The sequence below is a fragment of the Perna viridis genome, chromosome 3, assembly GCF_037379345.1.
Source record: "Perna viridis isolate PV_CMFRI_1.1 ecotype Kerala chromosome 3, ASM3737934v1, whole genome shotgun sequence".
Classification (NCBI taxonomy): Eukaryota; Metazoa; Mollusca; class Bivalvia; order Mytilida; family Mytilidae; genus Perna; species Perna viridis.
In genome coordinates, this window is record NC_142447.1 from 432185 (window position 1) to 451654 (window position 19470).

At 34.3% G+C, this 19470-nt stretch overlaps 1 protein-coding gene across 3 annotated transcripts in view; it reads left to right on the top strand.

The window, feature by feature from the left end:
* Positions 1–1214: 1214 nt before the first annotated feature.
* Positions 1215–19470, top strand: part of LOC148620556 (zwei Ig domain protein zig-8-like) — a 45298-nt gene continuing 27042 nt past the window's right edge. The window contains exon 1 of one of the 3 annotated variants that reach the window (XM_088574197.1): positions 1215–1716. The gene's annotated coding sequence lies outside the window, so the exon portion shown is untranslated. Of the gene's footprint in view, positions 1717–10684; positions 10778–19470 lie in introns of those variants that run through there. The other 2 variants (XM_088574192.1, XM_088574196.1) reach the window with 2 other exon arrangements.

The window sequence follows — 19470 nt, forward strand, 5'->3', positions numbered from 1 at the left end:
TTTATTCGGTTCGTTACATTGTGTATGTAGATAGTCTTTGTTCCATGTGTGCACGGTTATGACATGTTTTGGGATTTTGTCGATACAATATTTAATTCTTCTCTTTGTTCACGCTTCGGATTTTTCCTGCCGATATTTCATATTTGTTGGGGTTTAACGTCCGAGCAGCAATATTTCAGCTATATTCAGACGACATAGAAGAATTCATTTTTGCGGCTTGGCCCAGTACCTGTTGATATACATACAATATTCTAGATATTCCAAGTTTTGGGATTTTGACATTTAACTGGTGATTCATACAAATTTCTTCTTTATCATAAAATGTACTTTAATTTTATCTTTGTACAAAAATCGTGAAACCTGTAAAAACCGAATCCTAAATGAACGGAAAGCCTGTCTAAAATAAACATATTTTGAAGTCCTCTTTTTGCAATATATATGATAGGTATTTTTATATTTTATAACCAGTGGAATAATGCAACTGCTTGTTGACCAAAGGTTTCCGAGGGTAAGCATCAATTACCCAGTAGTCAGACTTGTCTGTCCTCGAATTATTATATCAGATTTATCATTTTTATCAAAATTTGCAATGTTACAAATTTCAAATACCAAACACACTTGAGGCTTTATTCCTGGTATTGTACATGGTAGAACCTCTCGGCGACAGATATAGCTTCCTATTTTGAAAGTTGTGGTTTTGAGTTAATTGTGTGTACAGTATTTTTGGAATAAGATCACCGCATGTATTTGATTTTAATGTTGCTGATGATGAGAGGTTACTCCTTGGAATACGTGTACAGCATATAGAAATTTGCTGTGTATGTATATATATATATATATATATATATATATATATATATATATATTTTGGTATTTTTGTATTTACTAGTTGACCTGGGTGAACTGATCACTTGTCTAAACCGAACAAAACAACAGTTCAATGGGAATACTGTTTAGAAGGTTTAACTGGAAATAAAAGCAATGAATAAATGTTCAATTAATTCGAAGGGTACATCTTGCGTGAATGTATAATAAAACAAACATGTTGGAAAATACAAAATATTCAGTGATCACTATCTATTGTAATTTTAAAAGGTGCGCAAAATTCGCGCATGCGCATACATAATAGGCGTACAAAAGTGACAGGAGCATAAATGGAGTAAGCAGCGCAAACTTCTTGTCAAACTATTAGTATAAGCTCAAATACATTGTTATATTTTTTATTTTAGAATACGGATAAATTTGCTAATCATATCTAAAGGCAAGTTAACAAGAAATAAATAAAACTTGGCTGCATAATTGACAGGCAAACCTTCGGAACAATGCCGTGATAACGTCTCATGAAATACTACAGCGATAACTAGACTTGACAGAATCGCCATCATCATACATCAGAGCGTACAGTTATACAACACTCTCTTCACACTCAAATGTACAGAAACAACAAGGAATTGTAATTAACAATGAAAATAGTAGCTCGCTTTTACGTTAAATTGGCTTGATGTTAAATGTTTTGTTTTCGGATCGTGTGGTACTGTTATATCTTGTAGAGAGTTATTCAACGACATGTTCGGCCTTATAGTGTGTGTTTTATAACAATTTCTCTTTTTTTCCACACGATCAAAGGATGATAGTAACATTGTGTGATGAGCTTTTCATATAGAGTCTGGTACCATCACCTGTTAGGAGTTGTGAATCAATCTACAAACAACTAAGGTAAGGCATTTAGAGAAGTTTTCTTATTAATAAATAGAATTTTGTCACCCAGCAAACGCTGTAGGAACATTCCCGTCTGTCCGTCCGTAACATTCCTATGAATATTATTCAAAATATTTTTACTAAACTTAGTTTGTATTCACATGTAAGTTTAGTAAAATATTTTTACTAAACTTACATGTGAATACAAACTAAGTTCTTAAAGAATACACTGGAGCCCTGCATTAATTTAATAGGTAATCAGACTAAGATCTGAAACCAGTAAACGTACATCACGTGGGTTATCTACTCCAAAGATCTGAACCCAGTAAACGTACAACTCGTGGGTTATCTACTCAGAAAAGTTGCAATTGCACATCAGCTCGCTGTTTAATTTCTCAAGAGGAAATACACTCATTTTGGGCATTGTGTTTCCGTGAAAGTGTCGATAATTACTGTACTTCTTTGCTTTTGATATACAGATGCGATCACTTCTAACCTCTGTTAAATTCTGTCAGAATCTGTCAGGATTTCTGTTCTACGACAGCAGATAGAACAGAAATCCTGACAGATCCTGACAGAGGCTGTCCTGGGTCAGGACACATTTTGCCCAATCCCTGACAGATCCTGACAGAAACTGTCCTGGGTCGTGACAAAGAAAATTCGAAAAGCTGTTCTAAACTGTCATACCCCTGGACAGTTCTTGATTATGACACTGAATCTTTTTATTCTATATGACGTAATTTAGAACAGGAAGTCCGCGATTAATAAATGAAACTGTGTGACGAATGTACATTAGCTAACCCGATTAGGAAAAAAATCTTGATTTAAAAATTTACATTGAATTTTCAATTATATATATAGAGCTCGTCGTGATCATCATCCCACAAACACTCGATCGTTGTTTATGATCCAATTTCCGTCGATTACGGTCCGGTCTATCATCGTTCAAAAATTATCATTGTTTACATGCCTTTAGATGTTTGGTAATTCTCACGAAGTTCAAGATTGATAAAGTACTTTTTGAGTAAGAACTACTTTTAATAATATACGTATCACAAATCATTCTAAAAAAATGTTAAAATTGACAATTTTAGCATTAAATGGGTGACTTATACCTAAATATTTCGGTCGAAATTCTTCAAAATGTCACTTTTAGCAAACTAATATGAGTGTGAACACTTCCAATCTCCATACAGTCTTTTATGTAGAAATGTTAGTTTCATTTTAGTTACTGTGGGACCTTTATTTCAGTAAAACTTTTGCAAAATGTGCAAGCAGTTTTATTTTTGATAAGGGTCTAAAACTATTGACTAAATACAACTGTCATGTGGGTGACTCTGACACATATATTTCTGTCAAAATTCTTCAAAAATGTCATATTCCAGCATATGTATGAGTGCCCACACTTTTAATTTCTATGATGGTCTAAAATGACTAGTGACTAAAATGCTAATTTGTTTTTCAATATAACTATCATATAATGGCTGTGACCTATTAATTTGAGTCAAAATTCTTCAAAAATGTCATATTCTTGCAAAATATGTAAGTGTGCCATCTTTAATTTGCTTGGTGGTATGAAATTAATGACTAAAGTGCTAAATTTTTCAATATAAATATCATGTGGTGGCTGCCACACATTTTTTTTAGTCAAAATTCTTTAAAAATGTCATAATTCTTTAAAAATATCATATATTTTTCCAAAATGTATGAGTGCGAGCACTTTTGATTTCCATGAGAGTCTAAAATTATTGACTAAAATACTATTTTCCATGTGGGTGACTGTGACTAATATATTTCAATCAAAATTCTTCAAAAACGTATATATACATACATGTAGTAAAAATTCTTCAAAATGACATATTCTTTCAAAGTGTATGAGTATGAACACTTTAAAGTTCCATAAAGGTCTAAAATTTCTGTATTAACTGTTTAAAATTGTCAATATATAAAGGTACTCTGTGTCATACCGGTGCTTAGATTTGCAACCAAAACGAATTCAGTCTAAATTCTTCAAAGTAAGGGGCGTAACAATGCAAGTACGACAGGCAATAATTTTTGTTGGTACCGCATGCCATACATAAAAGTCGGGTAAAAACTGAAAAAAAATCAAGTTTAAACATAGCAAGCTGAGGCTTCCTTCTCGTCGTACGAATGGTGATTCGGGTGCTACGCCTTTTTTTCGTAATCATGTACTTGTACTGTATGTAATTCAGCCAGAGAAGTATTCTCGAGCTAATGACTGTCAGAATCTGTCAGGAACTCTTCTAATCCTCGTATCTGTTCTACCTATAACAGTTCCTGACAGGAGGGTGTCAGGACCCATGACAGAGCTTGTCCAAGGTCATAACAGGTCCTGACAAGGTGTGTCGCGGGTCAGAACAGTTTCTGACAGTTTAGAAGCGTTCTATGACAGCGAATCATGACAGGTTCGAAGAGAGGTTAAAAGTGATCGCATCTGTACATGTAACTAGTGTACACATGCTTAAAACAAGACACATGAGCTGTTCATCTGAGTCGTAGTTTGTACTATGGATTCCTGGTATGATGTTGTGCAACTCGGAACTACAAGGAATATACATGTAATACTACCATGTTTACAGTTGTTATTTATATTGTTGATCAATTAAGTACCATTCAGTACGTGTATCAGGCAATGAGTGGCACATCATTTTTTCTCAAGTTGATTTTTTTGCCTCAAACATATTCAAATACACCTAGAAAACAATTGAAACGTTATTTAAATTTATCCTTAAGCATTCGTGAGATAGATATTTTTTGACTGCTTATTTAAGGAAAAAGCTCAGGAAAATTTTCCCGCCATTTTTCCATAGTGCATTTCAACTAAATTTGATCTATCAATATCTTAAAAGGGCAAACTTTACAAACATTTTGACAGTTATTTCTTGAGGTTATGAGATATAAATACTTGAATAATGCAATAAAATCTTTGAGTATTTTTCTGCATGTGCCACACCTTATACATATTTTGCCTGATTCTTAGACAAAAAAGTACTTAAATACTTGTTGATTCACGAATGTTATTCATATTTTAAAAGATTAGTTGGTAGTATATCAACTAATCATAATGATAGCGATATCGATGACGCAATGACTTGATGACTGGAGGGGGTCATTGATGAAGTAGTTGATGTTGGGAGAACGTAGGGGTTGTTTGATTTATTTTTTATGGTTTTATTCCTGGGAGAAACAGATTCTCTTTCATTTCTCTCGGGGATTAAGGGATTTCTTCACTCTCGATAGTTAAATTTTAGATTGTAACTATCTCAAGTGGAGAAATCCTGTAATCGCCTCGAGGCTGAAGGATAATCTATATTTCTACTGGAGTAAACTATGTCAGTTTATCTTGCAATTTGATTGGTCAGCTTGGCAGGAAATCATATGTCCCCATGGTGGACTCAGGGATGTTGAAGCGGATCAGTTAAGTATTGCTTTTGAGCAATAAAGAGTTAAAATAAAAATTAGTACCCAATTATTATTGTGTAAAAATGTATGAAATTCATGACAAACAGCGTGTAAAAAAATTCAATGATTGAGATAGACATCGCTTATATTGAACATGCACTCAAATACTTAGAATGTAGACATGTTTCTACATGTATGATATTTAATGGATATGAGCTCATGCTTGTTCCACATTCTTATTGTTCATCACCTGTTTTTGTATGTTGTTTTATATGTTTGTTTTCTCTGGTTTAGATGTCTAACTTTGATACGACAGAACAAGTGATTTAACAAATCGTTAGATGAGAAGATATTACGTTGATATGACTATAAATTAACCGCTATCTTCTTTCATCTTTAGCTAAATGATCATGCTCCACTATTCTGTATGGTTCTCTATTGTACAGTATATTCTGATCGAGCCTTGACGTCAAATATTGGTTAGAAAGCATATTGTGTAGCTTGCCGAAACTATGCAGACTTTGGTGTCGCGCAAGCTAGACTTCTTAAAAGTAGGCATCTGGAACAGAGTTATGTTGCTACAAGATTGAAATCATCACTACAGTAGTTTTATTGTCGCCATCATGAACTCGTGGATCGTTACGGTGTATCCATCTGCGCTATGAAAATTGATTTGTTCAACGGGTCATAGTTTTCCTTTCCTCGTTTGTCTACCCCGGACTTGACTTTTTATGAGCAGCTCGGCGGGTGTTTCTAGAAAAGCAGAGGACGCTTACCCTACCGGTGCACCTGGTCCATGCTCCCAGTTTTTAGTGGAGTCCGAGTTGCTCATTTGCTTTTGTTACTTTGTATGCATTATTTTTGTTACTTTATGTTCTTTGTTGTGTTTTCCATGTCTGGTTTTTGTCCCTGGATTACATTCTTTTAATTGCTTTAGAGACAGTCCTTATGGACCAAGGTTATAAAAAATACACCTTATACGCTGCTTTAAAAATGTCGTATTTCTTGTATTTCCTATATACAGATCTTATTGAAAAATATTCTGTTTCTGACAAATAGTTTAAAGATGATGGAATCTCATTATATTTTTATCTAATGTTCTTGTAGTTTTTACTTGTTCAATATTATTTTTATCTTTTTGAACTTAACAAGTCTTACGTACAAATTTCAAGACTTATTTTGAATTGGCTCAATATAATTGTTTTTAGTTTCTTTTATTTTCACATATTAACCAACTACCCAAAATACGTTAAAATAGGTGAAAAACTGACCAATTGATATGAATTCAAACCGGGCATCTATACGGGGCCAATACAAGAAAAGAGGGCCAATATTGATTAAACCAGGGCCAATACGGCATCAGAACTTCCAGTCGTTTGAAACCGCCATTTCGAATTAGATATTCTCACTTCATTATCCTGCTGGATGATTTATGCATATGTACCTTAACATGTAATATAAATAAGAAACTTAGAATAATGTAAGAAAACTTTATTTTGATTTGGCATGTCATTCAAATACAATCACAAGCTCTAAGGAGCTTCAGACCAAATATGAAAACATTCATTTATGACATAAACAAGACAAACTAGAATCAAAGGATGTGCACATAGAAAACCAAGAAAAAAAAAGGAATCCAGCATAATTATGATATGCAAACCAATAATTTAGTATACCTGGCAGGCCTATTGTAATGTCTAAAACAAAAGAGCATAATATACCTTCAATTGCACATTTGTATATCTAAAATGTGCTTTCAGAATTGCGTTATTTCAGGAACTTTGATCACCAGGTCTAAAAGTAGCAGGAACACACAAAAATCTTCAATTTTATACAAAAGGATACTTAAGACTGATTAATGCAAATTAACCTACAAGTCATTTCTAAGACATGAAAACAACTGTTCTACAAATCATCTAGTTGAGTTGGTTAATAAACTTGTCAATAAATATGTATTCGGTCGATCATATTGGCCTCGACAGCCGTATTGGCCCTCGGCGATGCCTCGGGGCCAATACGACCGTCTCGACCAATATGACAGACCTCAAACCTATAGCAGTTCTAATATGAAATTACATAATTATTAACATATATTATTCATTGTTCATATTTGAGTATTGATTTTACTGATTTTGATCGGTGGTAATTTATTCTGCCCGTATATGGTGAAATATGCTAGAAATAATAAATCATAATGGATAATGGATAGGTTTAGCGCGCTACAAAACTTTGTTGAACCCACCATTCTTGTAGGAAATACCTGCACCAAGTCGGGACTATTGCGGTGATTTCCGGTATTAACCCTTTTATTGATTTTTTTATACGGACTTGCCCTTTGACTATTGTCTAGATTTTATCAATTCGGTAATTTTGTTTTAACCCTTCATGTAATACAAACGGATCACTATAACTTACAACTGGCATTTTGTTTGGAAGTATTAACTAAAAATCTTTTATCGATAATGTCTTACTTCCTCACCTCTTAAGTTCATATAAAATTCAGACATTGCCAATGGTAGAGGTGATTGTGTAAAACAACCCACCCAACATATGATGACTTTTTATTTGTTCTACGTATATGTATATTATATTTTCGCGTTACGATAGTCCTGTATTTTTGAGAAGCCATGATATATTTGTACATTCATCTCCTTTATAAATCATACAAATCTACAAGGATAAATTTTGTAAAGTGAAAAATCAATACACCTCAAATATGCAACAACGACATACTAAGTTCCATTATTTGGTGTATACATGTACATGTACCTATTTCTGAATCAAAAATAACAGTGCATTAGGTTACATGTATGAAAGACAACTTTTCTGGTTTTTTTTTATAAAGACTGCAATTTAATCAGAACTTTTCAATCACAAGTTAAGACTCCTTGTAAATTACTTGTTGAAAATGAAAAACCTCTACCTTGAAAAAAATATCATATTTCTGAACCAAAAGTATCATCCCATGTGTATTCTTACATAAATATGTCAATAGTTAACACATCGAGACATTAATGTAAAGTTATCTCATTGGATTAATTGTAACAATAACATGTCCGTGAGTATGATATGAAGTTCATGCTTAACCCGGACATGTTGTATCTATATTGGATTGAAATCGTTCGTTACGTTTCTCATATAAGCTCTGATTTTAGCAGATAATTTTAACTAGATTGATAAGCTATTTTGAGTAAAACTGTGGAGGTATGAAAAACAATTTAATCAAAGCACAATTCCATCATTATAATATACATGTAATTTCAAAAATTCAACCGCTGAAATGTCTTCAGTAAAATGATCTTCAAAGAAGTTAACGAGTAGTTGGAAGTAAATCTTCCAGAATAAATTCGAAGATTTCATTCAGTTCAATGCTCGATCTCTGTTTTCAGAAGGAGATATGGCGTCACTATAGCACTGCCTCCGTAATTACATTGTAGTTGATTTAAATATATCAAAACAATTGTTCTAAGGATATGATGTGACCAAGCTAGAATTGTTCTAAGGATATGATGTGACCAAGCTGGAATTGTTCTAAGGATATGATGTGACAAAGCTAGAATTATTCTAAGGGTATGATGTGACCAAGCTAAAATTGTTCTAAGGATATGATGTGACCAAGCTGGAATTGTTCTAAGGGTAGGATGTGACAAAGCCAGAATTGTTCGTGTAAACTTTTACAATAGCAGAGAACTTGGGGTTAAAATGTAGAACAGTGTTCGACCATTCCATTTTTGTCCTCGGACAAATTTCGTTCATAACACTGAAATTCCTTTTTATACAAATATAGATTTTATGACAACTGTACATGTACACGTATAATGTACTTAATCCAGTTAAGAAAAAATAAAAATTTCATGTCTGTCTAGATGTAATTTTGTTCATAGAGGTCATGATGCCATCCTTAAACGCTAGTGAGAAATCTTTTTTCAAGACATGATACAATTTTGTATATTATACATGTAATACAAAAATTAATTAATGTAAAAAAGCTCGAATGCGCACCAAAGCATCTTACTGCCTTCAGTCTGCCTGAAAATCTTGCATAGTCAACTTCAAAATGGTTTGACAGATTTAAGCTATTTGAATACACAAGTTAGATAAATGCAATAAAATTAGTTGCCTCATACAAACAATGATCGAATACAGAAGATGCCAAAACACGGAAACAAATGTTAACAACAGTGACACTTGAACCTTTATTGTAATACATATTTTTTTATCTGACATACACTAGATGTGAAAGTCTTACCGGTTCATATCATACAATGAAGCAATTTCAGCATTTCTGTTTATTTGCTACAAATGTTGGATTTTCGAAAAGTTAAGATATGACTGACTTGACAAACAGATTTTGATTAGTGTACTATTCTACTAAATATAGTGCAACGCTTTAGTTCTTTGTTATACACATTCAATTAGAAAACGAATGTATCAGCAATCAAAAAAAAAAACACAACTAAAACCTCGGGGCAAAAATAATATAACAAAACTAACACAAAGCTTAATCTAAACCAACATGCAATGTATAGAAATCATTGGAAAGTAGATAGCTAATCAAAGACAAAACTACAAGTAATCTATAAATCACTATAAATCAATGAGAATTTATATAATAATGAATCAAAGACAAAACTCTATACAAAAAATAAGCAACATACAGAAATCATGGCATAGTGCATAATTATCAATATAAAAACGAAAAATTCGTTAATTGGCGGAAAGGCACGCAGTTTCTTCTTTTGTAGAAAGCACACAGGATATCGCTAAAATGATATTTCTAATAAGAACGTCAATCAAACCTTCTTTTCGATGATGAAAATATTCAATGATGCAAACAGTAGGGGCAGATAAAAGAGGATACCGGGCTTTCAGTAGGGACAGATAAAAGAGGATGCCGAGCTTTTATATGTTAAATTTTGCACAAGATTTACAAAGTTTTTTCTACCAATTGGAAGAGGGAGGGAGGGTCAATTCGATTATTTCTTTTTTTCGCTCAGTTCCAACTTTATCATTTCGTTGTTTCGGATTCGGACATCCTCATAGCTGATTTTAAGTAAAACCAGAGATTTGCACTATGATCCTGTTTACATGGCGGTGGCAGTTATATGTGGTACATTTATGCGGTGTTTCTGACTTCTACTATAATAAATATGTAAAGCTATATTTATATGCTCTCTAATACAAACGTACTGAATCCCTCTTGTCCTTAAAATGCGCATAAATTCGAGTCGTTCACGTTTTCTTCGATTGATATTACAATTTCTACCTAATGGAAACATATGGCATTCGTGGTAGTTTATTAACTTCTACAGGGTGAAATGTATTAACGCAAAAAATTCAGCGATAAGAACACTGTTAAATCAAGGTGGTCTCTCCATGAATTTTGTAAACTTTAATAGAATATAAACAAACCCGTTGTCATCAATCTTCACAAAACACATTTAATGTAAGTCCAACAAAAGTCACAATATTGAACTTTTTATCCGATCATTCAACGCAGGTATTTTTCATCGAGGAAGGGATTAAGACAAGGTGTACAATTTATTCTTATCATTTTCTTAAGCTTATAGGTCGCCTTTTGTTGTTATTGGCGAAGCAATAGGATTCTACTTTGTTTTATTCTGTGCATGTTTACGGCTTATCCCAACGACTGAGTGTAAGTACACTGTTATGCTTACAATTATAGTAAGAAGACATTATTCTTTCTTTTCTATGTACCTTAATCCTTTTATGACTGATCTGTGAAATTCAGGTTCATGGGTAATGTATGAATTATTGGTCAAATTATTGCATGCAAACGGAGTTCATTAGAGTTGTTTCTTTTTATACAAGTCGTTTATCTTTCGGTTATACGGAAAGTTTTTTTTTTAGCTGGGCAAAAAATAATAAATCATATAATAGCATCACTTTTAACTTCTGAACTATTATTGTTCATTAACCAATATATATAGATGATTAAAAAAAGATCAATGTTATGTTTCGCCTAGGTTATGTCCCTTGTCACAGTATCCGTCTTTAGGCTTTTATAGAATATTGAAGTCCATAGCTGTACTTACATGTAACCTTCCAAAATCTTAACTGAAGGAAAATGTTACTGTGTAAATGGCTGTAAACATTGATTATGCTGGAAGGAAATTTAGGGTTGGTATTTGCAAGATTTTTACAACTGCCGTTTCACTTTTCTTATCTACTAATTCTATGTCATTGACTTTGCAACTTTTGATCTTCACGTACAACGCCACAAATGGAAAGTTAGTCCCTACTTTATCTCATGCCAAATATGTGTAATGTTTATACATTAAATAACAACATCAAAGAATAGACTTTGAACTTTAAACAAATAAAAGAGCAATTTGAGTTAAAATCCACACAATACAAATAATCGACTCCCCAAGCCTACTTACAAATGACTTGAATTCAGCTATCAATAGTTATACTTTCTTGAAAAGAAACAAGTAGTTCAAAACTTTTTGTTCTTCTTGCATAATCGTTTACATACTGTCAGCACCGACACAAGCCGAGAAACTTTAAGTTTGTTCGCATACATGTACTGTACATTAATGGAAAGTTATCCTTTTTTATAAATAGACAAAATCTTTAGGTGTTTAGTTCGGGTTCGTATTGCTCGTTTTCAATTCTTTTGAGATGAACCATTTTTTCGTATTTTGTCTCTTGCGTTCATTTGGTATTCCGGGCGTTGTCTTGTTGAAAGATTCTCCCTTGGTTGTATTCCCGGCGTTGTTTTGTCGAATTATTCTCCCTTGTTTGTATTCTCGGCGTTGTCATGTCGAAACATTCTCCCTTGTTTGTATTCCCAGCATTGTCTTGTCGAGAGATTTGGTTATACTTTCGGTATTACTACGGTATTGATAACTAGAGTAACTTCAAAAATAACATTGATTCTCCTTTCTTACTGTCCCATGCGGGTCCGGATGTCAAAAGAATATACCCGCTATGCTTGTCGTAAAGACGACTAAATAGTGCTCAGAAGCCTGGCCAGGGGCTAGAGCGTTCTGCTCACAGAACAACTAAGTTATGTGCCCCAGGTGGTGGAATGGGGCACCCCTTGCATGTTAAAGGCAATTGCACGGAAACCCTGACCACAAACCATAGTGATGCACCGTGCTGGGAAAGATATACCTTCGCACGTTAAGGAACCCTGCTCTTGTATTCGCTAGGAGTAGGAACCTTTGCGCTTTAGGAGACTAAATTGCACGACCCTACATCCTCTCCCAATTTCTAGTAGCAATTAAAATTTGTGTATCCTTGTAATCTTGTGTCCCTTCCTACATTATTCATGTATAATATAGATCTATATATTTCATTTCATTATCACTTCATGTTCATTTTATCATCCATTTCATGTTCATCGCCCGGATATAGCTGAAATATTGCTGCTTGTACGTTAAACACCAAATGCAACAATCAACCTTTCTGGCTACCATGTATTATTGCTTTTAGTATTATTTGATCTGTACATATACTCATCCTTATTGTACATGTATATAATACTTAGACTTCCTATAACGAAGTAAATTGTTCCAATAGTGATTAAAGTTTGTGTGTAACTCGTTTTCTATTACTTACATGTAATACAACGTTTTAAAAGTATAATCGTGTACATGTAGTGGCAGGCCCAGGAGAGGATTATGTACATGTAGTTACAGAACCAGGGGAGGATTATGTACATGTCTAGATCCGCTCCTGTACACGTACACAATTATTTGTACATCACCTGCTCTTTGGGGACATTTCTTACATGCACATGTAGCAAAATGTAATAAATTGAAAGTATGGAGTTATCAGAAACGAATTAGAGGCTAGGTAGAAATGAAAATGGTGTTTTCATTCAAAGTTAATATCCGATAAAAACGTTTAATTTTTGCCAATGTATATATTCAAAATGTGTTTTGAATTCACAACCCCAATTGACACCGAGCTATGAAAACTGTATCTTTAATGTGATATTATTTTTGTATAGGATTAGCGATATGGCCAAATTTCAACATTGCCAATATTAAAGAGACTTTAACACGTTAAGTTTGACAGTCTGTCGATTAGGTTGTTTGTTTCACATTTGTAAGGGAGTAAACATGTTGTATAATAACAGGTCAAATGGATATTTCCGATTCATGACTTTATACTTTATACAGTTGCATTTTAAAAATATATACAGCTTTGGTCTGGATTTGTTAAAATTTGTCACAAAAACAAAAATGAATTTATAGTATGCAATATTCTGATAACCTAGATATAATAAATACGTACATGTATATTAATCTTATAGAGGGGGAGAAAACACTTTTTTTTTTCATTTCAAATCACTCTGGTCAGATAATGATGCTTTTGTATAATTTTAATAAACACATGTAATTCGATTTGCTGTATGTGAAAAATAAATTTTTTAACATTGTGAGAATACATGTACATATTTTGATCCGAAAAAATCTTCCAAGCCGTTCTTTTCAAATGATCGTTCCCCATAAATAAACTCTAAAGGGCTGCATATTTGATAGTGGGAGCAAGACGCTGTTGAATTGGTGTGTAAAAGCTTCATAGCGTCTTTCGGCCAGTTCAGACGGAATGTTTGTATTATATACACCGAGTGTGATATCCTACATCGTTGAGAAATATTGGGTCTGTCAGTCTGGTTCTAGTTTCATTTACCTTACCGGAGTTTCAGATGTAGAATGTATTGAAATACGAAGACCAGCCTGAATTTTATTGTTTACATCTAGGATCACGAAACGCTGCATTGCAATGCAAAATCTTCAATGTATTGCTTTTTTCATTTTTATCATGTAGAAAGATGTATTTGTCCTTTTTATCGATATTTTAGACAGGCAGATGATTATAAATTTATAATTGAAATCAACGCTCTCTAAATGTCATAGTTGTCATGTATTTGAAAGGTAGAGTAGGACCCATTCTCGTGAAACCATTGAGTTGTATACTGTAGTGGTATAGACCTGACAACTACATGTATAGACAATGATACCACATGAAACCTACTGGACTTTCAAATGAAGCAGATCAGCTTGCTCCTCTATATTTGGCTCTGTGTCATCTTTGTCCGCTAATATCAGTATGCTTCTTTCAGTCACGGTGTTACACGTGTATACTCGATATTATAGTAATAAACAATTGGGTGTTCTTTACAGCACTTGTCTAAAGGTTTGGTGCGGTTACAACTGAACTAAGAAGACTATTCCATACCTCAGCCACTCGACTGGAGAAATAATATATATAATGTATATCTAGTCTTCTTTTCTTTGTTAACTTCAGGGAGGAACCTCTAGTGATGTCATTGTTTAGAGTAAATATTAAACCATACATGTAGGTGTTACTCTCACGTCTTGTTCAAAATCTAGTTTCTGTCATGCCACCGCTCAGTGTTGGTAACTTAAATACTTTTAATCTATCCTCGTATAAACGATCTATCAGATTCGGTAGCATTTTTGTGGCTCAACGCTTGACGATTTCGATAGCGTCAATGTCTTCCTCCAGATGAGGATGCCATATTATATACACTACTTGCCTATTCTAAGTGAGGACTCACAGTGATTTGAAAAGTAGGCAGAACGTTTCATAGAGTCAGTTTTCATTGTCATTTGTACTTTTAATATGATAACGAAAAATTGTATCACCATGTACTTTTAATGTTTCCTTTTTTCTTTTTTGTGTTTTTGCAACAAATCATATTAACAATAAAACGTGAAAGAAATAAGTGTTCTTACAGTAAACTCATTTACAGTGAAATATCTGTTTATTTTACCTTCGAAAAACTTTCTTTGATTTTCGGGAAAGTACAAAAATAAACTTAAAATGATTTACTGAGAAAAAAATCAAAACATCTATTGCTGTACAAGCTCCTGTAAAATACAGAGGAAGTATCTGAATTACATTTTTATTCAAAGAGAAAAGTAGGAGTCACTGAAACCAAGAACATTATACAAACACTTAAATAAGGGGATAGTCATTATCCAATTTTCCTTTGTCTTTGCAGCATTCGTATGTTTTTCAAATAACACTTTTCTGGAGAATTCATTACAGAATAAGTATAAATACACTTGGCAATTTATTGCAGTCTTTTCATTGTATTCCATCCTCATTTGAGCAATTAACAATCTGAAGGAATCCCAGATATGAATGAAGGAACACTTTAATTAATAGTATAAACACCCCGTGATTCGTAAACCGTTCATATTTCTGATGTTCGCTTTTGTGATTGCGTTTTGTTCTCAAGATCTTTGTTTTATTGAGTGGTGAAAGTTAATTGTGTTCGAAGCTTTGAATTGTATTGGATTTGCAGAAACTAATTAGTACCCCACCCAGTGGCTTATCGTTATATGGTTTGGATAATGCACTTAAAAATATGGTCAGTATTGTAATAATGTAGTCACATTAATCCATCTGTAAATATGTTCACACATATTTTTGAATATACCAAAAAATCAAAGGCTGAACTCTACAAAGGCTAAAGTCTACAAAGGCTGAAGTCTACAAAGCCGCTAATCGTCAAATATTCTATGCCATTGATTTTGATTGTTGTAAAAAACAAAAAAAAAAAACATGAATGTATATTATCAATCATCAAACATTGCAATGGTGATGGTTGATAATATACATTCATGTTCTTTTTTGACAGTGTACATTTGTACATTACTGCAAAATAAGTGTATTCCTTTTTTTCAAAAATATACTAGACATTTCAGAAATATATTGTGTCAGTATTAAAAGCTCATTAGAGTATGTGTTGTAATGTTTTATATGCACCGACTTTAAATAATGCTTTTAAACTTTGAACTTGGAATTTTGTTGAGTAATGCAACATTTCGTCAATCGGCTAAGGTTGGCAAACTTTGAGGGAGTCATAAATGGTATAAACTCATCGACAGCGAAAATGGGATACAGTACTGTATGCTCTAAAATCGGATGACTTTGTAACTGTGATGACCCGATTGTTTCTCAGAGACTAGTTGTACCTGATCTGTATAATGCAATTATGGCAGCATTGTGCGTGTGATACCATTATTTATGGAACACTTTAAAGAGGTACAGATATGATCAGTTCTAACCTCATAGGGGAACTGTCAGAAGATCCGGCTCTAGGACAGTTCTAACCTCTCAGGGGAACTGTTAGAAGAGCCGGCTCTAGGATAGTTCTAACCTCTCAGGGGTACTGTTAGAAGATCCGGCTCTAGGACAGTTCTAACCTCTCAGGGGTACTGTTAGAAGAACCGGCTCTAGGACAGTTCTAACCTCTCAGGGGTACTGTCAGAAGAGCCGGCTCTAGGCCAGTTCTAACCTCTCAGGGGTACTGTTAGAAGAGCCGGCTCTAGGACAGTTCTAACCTCTCAGGGGTACTGTCAGAAGATCCGGCTCTAGGACAGTTCTAACCTCTCAGGGGAACTGTCAGAAGAGCCGGCTCTAGGACAGTTCTAACCTCTCAGGGGTACTGTTAGTAGATCCGGCTCTAGGACAGTTCTAACCTCTCAGGGGTACTGTTAGAAGAACCGGCTCTAGGACAGTTCTAACCTCTCAGGGGTACTGTCAGAAGAGCCGGCTCTAGGCCAGTTCTAACCTCTCAGGGGTACTGTTAGAAGAGCCGGCTCTAGGACAGTTCTAACCTCTCAGGGGTACTGTCAGAAGATCCGGCTCTAGGACAGTTCTAACCTCTCAGGAGTAATGTTAGAAGATCCGGCTCTAGGACAGTTCTAACCTCTCAGGGGTACTGTCAGAAGATCCGGCTCTAGGACAGTTCTAACCTCTCAGAGGTACTGTTAGAAGAACCGGCTCTAGGACAGTTCTAACCTCTCAGGGTTACTGTCAGAAGAGCCGGCTCTAGGACAGTTCTAACCTCTCAGGGGTACTGTTAGAAGAGCCGGCTCTAGGACAGTTCTAACCTCTCAGGGGTACTGTTAGAAGAACCGGCTCTAGGACAGTTCTAACCTCTCAGGGGTACTGTCAGAAGAGCCGGTTCTAGGACAGTTCTAACCTCTCAGGGTTACTGTTTGAAGATCCGGCTCTAGGACAGTTCTAACCTCTCAGGGGTACTGTCCTAGTAATTGCTCTAGGGCAGTTCTAACCTCTCAGGGGTACTGTCAGAAGAACCGGCTCTAGGACAGTTCTAACCTCTCAGGGGTACTGTCAGAAGATACGGCTCTAGGACAGTTCTAACCTCTCAGGGGTACTGTTAGAAGAACCGGCTCTAGGACAGTTCTAACCTCTCAGGGGTACTGTCAGAAGAGCCGGCTCTAGGACAGTTCTAACCTCTCAGGGGTACTGTCAGAAGAACCGGCTCTAGGACAGTTCTAACCTTCTTTTTTTATCGATAAGGTTTATGTATGACGATGTCAGAGAGATGATTTTGAATCCATGGAATATTTCGCCTAACCACTTGTATACTGTGTATACATGCTTTTCTCATTGACTACATGGCAGAGAATAAACGATTATACCTTTCTTACATTTTTGTGGCATTACGCAATTAAAAGTAATATAAGCACAAATGTTAAATCTATGTTAACCATGCAGAGAACGTTATTGGAATTAATTACTCCCCGTAGAACAGCAGTAACTCAAACAATATTCGTGTAATTAGTAGTATTAGATAACAATATAATGAGCTGCAGGTAGTAGACAAATGTTTTGGATTGTAGAGATTGGTGTTACAAGTATGAATGCATACGAGGAATTTTGTTTTTAAGCTTGATCATAGTACCTAAAAATGTTGTTCAGCTGAGGTGTTGAACATTATAATAGTATAAAATGATGAGGGATTCGCATTCACAAATTGTTAATCTTGAATGCTGTCAGTTGACATTCATCGTTTTATTTTATTTTAAAATGTCATCTTGCATTAAAACATATTAAATGAAATGGGCTTTGATTCAAATGATTTTTAAAGTGTAGTTATAGTTTTATTATACAATGAAAGCTATACATATTGATCATTTTATACATTTATGTGTGTATTTAAAACAACAGTGCTTCTTCACACATTATTGGAATTTCCTACTTGCAAAACTAAGATGTGAGGAAATGTGTATAAGGCATTGACAACAATTAGGAGTTCGTTTTCTATACTGAATACCAAATATTAAGCTAGTTCTTATATACCAGTAAGAATTTAGTTCGCAAAATTGTACTTAACTATCAGTTAGTCGACATTCACCCAGTTTTGATCCTTGATATCAATTGAACCAAAAGTACAAGAACCTCAGCATGATAAACAACTCTTTAAAGCAGACAGACAGATAGGTGCGATGTGTTTTTCGAAAGAAGTAACACCGAAGCTTGCCTCCTTCAAACACATTATGACAGATCTTAATAGCTGTTTTCCGACGTTTCATGTTCCACGGCATGTTCTTAAAGATAATGAAGAAGATTGTTGTTGACACCAAACTTTGTGATGGTCCTCATGGGCATTATTAAAGTCCTTTCCCATCAAAATCAATTCCGCCTAGGGAATATTGGTACCAGCGAATAACATGTAAATTACGGAGAAATTGGTTTTTAATGTTTGAGGCCTTAAATGGTCATCATTTGAAAAGTAATACTTTCCTGTTGATTAAAATAGACAAGTACCAATTACTCGTTAATATTCAGTTTCTGATTGGGGTGAAATACAATGACCGTCGGATTGTATAATTATCAAGGTTCAACAAAGAACAAGAGCTTACATATAACATTCAAAAATGACAAATGCAAATTATGTTATATCGATGATTAAGTTCTTTCGATTTTAAGTAAAGGTAGAAAAAAAATCTTAAGTGAAATGTGTAAAGATGTGAACATGGAATATTATTACATGAGAAATGCAATGGTTAAAAGGCTGCACATGTAACAATCAGGCAGATCCTAGTATGATATGGGTGGCACTGGGGAAATTTATCCCACTGATTTTTTTTTGTTCCAATGTAATGGATATATATGTTTGTCAAATAGTATAAAATGTGTTTTAAATCGACAATGAGAGGCTCGGAAAATGATTTTAAACTTCCCTAACAAAGCCAACAAATATTGCTCGAATTAAGGAGTTATCTCCCTTTCTTCAATGAATTCCAATGCTTTCTATGTTATTTATTTCTCTTTAAATGTTGCACTTAATCAGAAACCAACATTCAACTTTGAGAAAAGATTCATTCGTGATATAAAATAGAGGTCATGTGCCTCCCACTGCCTGGTATTTGTATGGACTCCTTCTTAACTGCAATATCTTGGTATTTGAAGTAAACTGTTATTTCCGTTTCAATGCAGTTTCGCAAAGTGTCGTTAATTTAACGATGATAAATATAGATTTAGCGACTTGTAATAGTAAAAAAAAACATTATAAAAAGTCCTAAA